The following is a 7656-nucleotide window of genomic DNA, read 5'->3' on the forward strand; positions in this document are numbered from 1 at the left end:
AGTGTCCCAATCAGGTCTGATGGCATTTTTTCCAGTGGTGTTTTTTAACCTTTGGGAACTTTCACTACATTCTTACTTGATGCAGAAAGAAGAAACGAGTCAGGGATGCATAGCAAGCACAACAGACACCCAGCAGCCCAGATCTTTCACCAACTGAAGACATTTGCAGCACCATAAAACATGACAGAGAAGCGCTGGGACTATGTGAACGGGTGAAGTGCTGCAGTAAAGTTGCAATGGTCCTATCTTTTATACAGTCTATGGTTCACTCTACTAAGATGTGATTATTTCCAAGGTTGGTTTAGTTTTAGTTAGCTGAAGCTAAACCAGAAGTTAAAACGAGATGGTGAAAAACATTTTTAGTTAATGTTACGACTGTTGTCGTAATGTTGTCTCATATGTAAATCTGAGTGTGCAGGTGCCTTTCCGTGATTGGTGCATCCATGGGACGGCCCATACAGATTGGCTAATGACCTGGAGACAACATATAAGATGACACCGCCATGGACCTTGTCAATGGAAAATTGTACTTAGTAGTCAGTATAATCTTTCAGTGATATAAGTTTGCATATGGTAGAATACTGCATGTAATCACTTGTGTGTAGAAGTATATAGTTGGTGGCATATTGAAAGAATGTCTCATCCTAGGAGGTCTGTAACATTCTAGGGTGTTCACCCCCAACATCCTAGGAGCATGAGAGAGTCGTACCTTGTCTATTGTTTTACGGTAGGTAACGTAGTTATGTCAGTTTTAGTCTAAGTGCCTTTGTTTAGATGAACTGCTGGACTTCTTCACTGTGTTATCTAGGGTGAACCATCTAGGGTGAGGGGGAGACTACCCTCTTTATGACCAAGGATGTTCCTTTTGTGCTGTTATATGACCCTTTGATCAGCAGGGAACCACACACACACACGCGCGCGCGCACCCACTGAAGTATAAATAAAGACCGGGGCAGTTGCTCAGCGCGAGTCTCTCAGTCTGGAGGCTGCCCTTGCTAGCAAGAAGTTCTGTGTGTTTCTCTTCTCTGAGTCTTTACTGAAGAAGTGTTTTAGAATATATTCCTTAACAGACCTCAACCGGCAGGCTTTGTGTTACCTGTTTCTTTATACAGGAGCATGTAGGGGTGGACTGCCTTTTTATTTGATTACCCTTTTCTCATGTTTTTTCTCAGTTAGGGAGATAAGACATTGTCATTTGGTTTTATTCTTTTCATAAATAAGTTCTGTACATCCTTTAGACACGGTCCCTTTTGTTTGTTGTTTTGGGGTCCACCCCGAAGCTATAGTTCGCTCCTTTCCTTTGTTAGAATTCAATCACTGTGAAAAAAAATCACCATCAAAATTGTACTGGTTGTGTGATGTGCTGCTTGGGGTCAGACAGGGGTGGTCACCCTTATATTATGGTCTGGCCACCCTTAGAAAGGCCATAACCCTAACTAAATGAAATGAAACTAGACTTATAACTGGCTGTGTCCTACCAGTGACCTTGGGTCTGAACTGTAGGCTCCTCTTTCCAGGTGTTCGTACTGCCTGAGTGGGACCAAGTGTGCTGTCTTGCCTCTTTTGGGGTTTCTGCATGTTTCTGGCTCAACATGCAATATCCACTTCTTGACGTTCGTTGTTGGTTGCAACCACTGAGGTTTTTGGGCTCATTTGGGTTCTCAACACTGGGTGACTTTGATGGGAGTGAAAGCATCTTCACAACATAAATCACCACACTACCTGCTTTTGTTTCAGTTTTTTTTTTTAAATCCTTTTTAACATGTTTGGGTACTGGGTTTAACTGTAATGCATTTTGTGCTCCAAAAGCTGTTATTTTGTGCAGCTGTGCTCCAAAAGCTGAGGGCATGACCTCAGCCACTGAGAAATTACTGTTTTAGCTGGCTCATTACAAGTCGATGGCTGGTCACCTGGAATAGGATAAAACTCTGGAGCGAATAATTGCCCGATTTTACTGGCCAGGAAACTGTTTTAGACTTAGAGCTTTTATTGTCATTGTGCAGTTTCTTGCACAGTGAATTGGGTAAGTGGAGAGCATAGAGCCGCTGTTCTGTGCCGCACCACCATCTTGCATTTTTTGCATGTTTGGATATGCGCCGATGGTGTGCGTCCAGTGGTGTCAGCTGGTGAACCAGCTGGTCATTCAAAAAGCACCTTTATGCCCCTCACCATTAATGGAGGTCCCATTTGAGCGCATTGGCATGGACCTCATTTTATCGATGAGAAAAAGAAAGTCTTTAGTTCAGCTGTTGTTAACTGATCTTGACTTTGTTAATTAAACATTGCAAACCTGCCTCAGTGTGTCCTCTACATGAGGTCCTTCAGTGACACCACATACAAGTAAATAACAATTGCAGAACAGAATGTCAGTGTAATGAACACACACTTCGTTTTGACAAAGCGCACTGCTTAGGTAAATGATCTGAGTAGTTGTTCATCACTGAGCAATTTGTTAATATGTGTTTCGAGCCAAATAAATGACAGGGAGAGAGAGAGTGACGTCAGAACACGTCATACTATAACCTCCCGGGAGCGGACGGAGGGGGTCAGTCGTTGGGATGCGCATGCGCAGACAGAGTGTGCGAGCGGCGGGCCTTGACCTTTCGGGGGAAAAAAAAACTCACGGACGGTGACAGCGAAACGGATAACAGTCTTCAGTACCTGCTGGACTTTGAAGCTGTGGATTCTGGGACTGTTAGAAAAGGTAAAACATTTTCATTAAAACCTTATTACTGTTTTGTTTTTGTTACTCGTCATTGTAGCTTGCTGTTAATGTTGTGCTAACAGTAGCGATTAGCTAGATACGTTAGCCGTTGAGGTCAGCGCAATTTAGTATCCAACTGTTTTCCCTAACAAAACCACTGTTATAATTAAGTGAAGGTGCTCCCAGCTAATTTGAACCTTTGGCTTCTAAAATATGTGGTTCATTGCATGCTGCGTACATAACCTAATGTCAGCTAGACCGAAATTAAAATTTAATATATTGTTAAAGTCACTAAAATGGCGCCTGAAGCCTGTTGTGATGAAGAGCATCTGGCTGCAGCCACTGTGGAGCTCCACAGTAGCCGGAAACACGTGACCTCCACAGTAGCCGGAAACACGTGACCTCCACAGTAGCCGGAAACACGTGACCTCCACAGTAGGCGGAAACACGTGACCTCCACAGTAGCCGGAAACACGTGACCTCCACAGTAGGCGGAAACACGTAACTTCGGTTAAATCGACTTTGACAGCGAAAACTAAATTGCGTTTTTGTTACTATAAAATGGTTTTAAGTGGGGTGGTTTTTTTTAACACTCTGGGTTTGTTCAAAAAAAATTCACCATCCCCTAAATTGTTCGTGGCCAAAAGTGACACTTGCTGTTTCGCTGATTTATTATTATTTTTACAGTACATCGTGTTGTGCGTTCTGATTGCTGTAGACCTTGTCAATCAATCTAGTCCAGTTTCTCCTGTACAGGAGCGGTCCCTAATAGGCCCACGGACCGGTCCCGGTCCGTGAGTCCTTTGGTACCGTTCCGCGAGAGTTGATCCTCCGGTGTGAAATGTATGGTTGTAGTTGTGTGTCTTATTTTGAAAGAACTATTTACACGTTACCATAGCGACCAGAGAGCGTTAGGAAGCAGAGAGGAGGATGTCACTGTCATTGTTGTTGGCGCACAGCTCAAGTCATGTTTATTATTATATTTACAAAATACCACAGTTTCTTCTTTTTTTATTCTTTTGTTGTATTTATCCACGACACCTTAAAGGTCGTTCCCTGAAAATATTGTCTGACATTAAAGTGGTCTGTGGCGCAAAAAGGTTGGGGACTCCTGCTGTACAGTACATAATGCGTTTAGCTTGTCGAATTTACATAAATCTTCGATCGCTAGCAGTGTAACTCTGAAGTGCTGTACTGTATGTTTGTAAGTTTTCTCCCAAACAACACAACAATGCCGACGAAACGTTTTGCACCCTCAAATGCACCTTTAGGTTTCATTCCATAATACTGGACTTATGTTTCTACGAAGGTTTGAACTCTAACAGTGTTTAAACAAAAGAGAAAAGTGTGAAAATGTTCATGCCTGTCTGAGAAAAGTGTATAAAGCAGTAGTGAGGGGTTTTACAGTCTTAACATCTGTAATAATTGTAAAAAATAAAGTTGGCTATGGATTTCACCTACCGCGGGTTATTTTTTTAACGTAACACCAGCGATAAACGAGGGACTGCTGTATTATGAATACCGGTAGTAGAGTCTGGGACATCTAATTGATTAACATCAACATTGATTATTATGCACTATTATTTTTGTTCAAGGAGAGCCAAAAATATACAACTCTCTCTCAGCTTGTTTGTTGCCAAAAATGGCCACTTTTTGTGTATGTTCACAAAATGCTATAAAATGTATATTTCTTAAAACATTTATCTACTTTTACCGACGTGATTCTTTAAAATAGCACCAGTCCTTTTCATCAAAATCAAAATTGTATCTAAATTTTTTACTCTTTATAGCCAGTTAGGTTATATATTACCATTAACTTTCTGGTAAAACGGTGATAAAGTCCTAATGTTTTCATGAAACTTCCTTTTTTTCCCCATCTGAGCATCGGGGAAAAGGCTGTCTTGCAATTGTTGAGGTCACTAGTGTGTGCCCCATTTCTTCCAGGATCACTCTCTTTATAGGTTTTAGTGGACTCCTAGTACTGCGAAGTGGTTTCATGGTACAAAGGGATTGTATTCCAAGATCTGGGAGACTGTAGAAATGAGCAGTGATGGCCTTCCTACCATCTTTCCAGAAAAATAAGTGATCTGTAAGCTGTTAGGCTTACTTACAGCAGCAGCACTTTCTGCACCTGCATAAACTCCAGGACACATTTACTAACGGTGTTTGTTGCTGTATGTGCAGCTTTGAATTTTTTAATAATATATATTTTGTTAATATTTTGGCTATGGTGTCTTGTTATGAAATGTACAAGAGTAAAAGTGTTTTTAGCAGGTGCTTCAAAGCTAAGTTTGACTGGGAAACTCAAAGCTCAATAGGCTGCATCAACAGAAATTCACTGCAGCCTATGTAATATTTCATGCGTCATAATTTATTCTACTCTATCTTGCAAATACATATTTGTGTGGCAATGTCATGCACAACACACACAACTATTAGATCCTTAAGATCAAACCCGTGTCATTGTTTTGGTCCACTGCAGTGCAGTAGTCAAAAAAAAGAATAAGTGAAGTGTCCACAAATGGCCAGGATAGAGCCCAGAGTGTTAATGTTTAAAATGTATAAAAATATTATTGATTACAATTCTTTACTGTTAATATCAACAATAAGCTTTTTATTTTGAAATTACAAGTTTAAAAAAATGCTGTTACATTTAATGCTATTTCACTGTAATCCTTTATTATAAGTATGGACACAGAATCAAGTGAACAACATTTGAAATAAGTTTAATTGGAATTTTGTACTATGCAAAAACAAACAACAACAACAACAACATATTAAACAAACACAGCCAGTGCCTTCATTTGTCCATTACATGTCAAACATAGCACTGACCCTTAGTCCCTGCTCATCAGCACATGCTTTCAAAAAGAGCTCCATGTCCTTTGCAAACTGAAAAAGAGAGGAACAAGTCCCTTGCTCCAGTGTCTTCTTCCTCTGACATGTCTCTTAAGACCCTCTGCTGGTCCCCTTGATTTAAGGACAGATATTTGGGCATTGTTACGTGTCCACGGAAAAGTGCCTTATTTTGGACAACCCAGTGCACAGCAGGACGCAGATCTTCAACAACTGCTGGCTCCTGTGTCAGGCAAATGGGGATGAAAACATAGTTATTTCTCTGTTGCAGAACAGTTTTTAACAGTTATTCAAATGTCACTAACCATGTAATTACACTACTGTTTAAAGTGAATACTGACCTGACTGACTTCCTGGAACTTGCGCTTTTTCAGTCTGAAAATGGGCACGTGTTGTCCTTCAAGCACAGCTTTGGCTTCCTCTCTCCAGTGTGCAAATAGCTTGCCAGAGCTACGAAGAGTAAGGCCACAGTGAGGGCATGTCATTTTCATGGACTTTCCATCAGCTGCAGTTTTATTGAACACAGAGGGTAGAGCCAATGAATGTTCTAACAAAGACTCAGAAAATGGTTCAGATACCGAAGACAAAACCTTGGGGGGGAGACGGGGCTCCTCGAAGAGTACTGCCGGAGGAATGCGGGTCTCCTCGGAGAGTTCAGCGGGGAGCAGTCCTGATAATGGTGGCTGACTTGGCATTGAAGAATGCTGACAAGACAATAAATGCCTTGCCATATCCCACGCCGTATGATTGTAATCTTACAGACAGGGCGGTGAAAGTGTCCTGTTGTCCTACAAGGCTGCCTGCACCGGCATCTCATTTTATCTATAGAGAAAAAAACAAACAAACAAACAGATGTAATTTAAATGTAGTTGTATAGAATGCAATCAATTTGTCTAACAATCAGATTGTACATGTTAACAAAAACATCCAAGCCAACCTCAATAATGAAAGCAAAATGGTATGGATCACAAAAGTTATGTCAAGAAAAGTGGTGAAAAGTAAATAAAAATATATTTTATAGAAACACTATTTTTGTTGCAGATGAATGCACTGAACTGTACAATATCAACAGCAACTTTTAAGTCAACAAAGATACTGCAGAAGTGCTTAAAAAGTGCATATTTATAACTATAAAGTATATTTAATACAAACATACCTTTGAAAGGCAAAGCATTTTTTATATGCACACTTAGATGCTCCTCAATCTTTGCCCTGACAGCAGGGCTGAAAGTGGGGCACAGAGGGCAGTGAAAGAGTCCTCTGCAACACGTGTTGCATTCCTGCAGTTCTGGCTTTAAGCCCGAATTCCAGATTGATGTGTGCATCTAAAACAGAGAGAAACAGATAAACACCATATATACATTTAAGTTAAGGATTTAGCAGAAATAACAATTTACAGTTGGCTTGTAATAGATTTGGGAAGAAAATTCTTGAAAAAAAAAAGCCAAATTTTTAAAAGACACTTTAATCTGTGAGACATGTTTCTATTGACATATAACAGTCATATAACAGCACGATGAAAAAACATTAAAATAAGGAGGAATGTTGTTGTAACGCAAAAAAAGTGGCAACACGATCATTGTAAGAAAACTAGACGATTCCTAGAATTATGAAATCACTAACGGCAAATTTATATAAGAAAGACTTAACCAACCTTTGCGATCAACTTGCAAGACTTCCACGGTATCCATGCGTGTTTATGGCTACTGTGGAGGTCACGTGTTTCCGGTTAGTGTGGAGGTCACGTGTATCCGGTTACTGTGGAGCTCCACAGTGGCTGCAGCCAGACCCTTCTCGTTGTGATGTGAGCTCTGTGTCTGCTCTGGAAACTCTGAAATTCTGTAGATCTGAGCCGTACATTAAATACTCACATGAACCTGTACTTTGAATTCTGTATGAGCTGTATAAAATACAGCTATGCATAAGTGTTTTGAATGAATAATTAGATTAGATAACTCTTTATTGTCTAATCGAATTATATAGAAATGAATAGAAATGTGACATGAGAAGGTGTGTCTTTGACTGTTCCTGCATAACTTAGTTTCCGTCTAGTTGACAAGTTATGCTCCGGTCATTTGATGTTTCCAAGATAGATG

This window comes from Simochromis diagramma, unplaced genomic scaffold (genome assembly GCF_900408965.1).
Source record: "Simochromis diagramma unplaced genomic scaffold, fSimDia1.1 OVJJ01000304.1, whole genome shotgun sequence".
NCBI classification, from domain to species: domain Eukaryota; kingdom Metazoa; phylum Chordata; class Actinopteri; order Cichliformes; family Cichlidae; genus Simochromis; species Simochromis diagramma.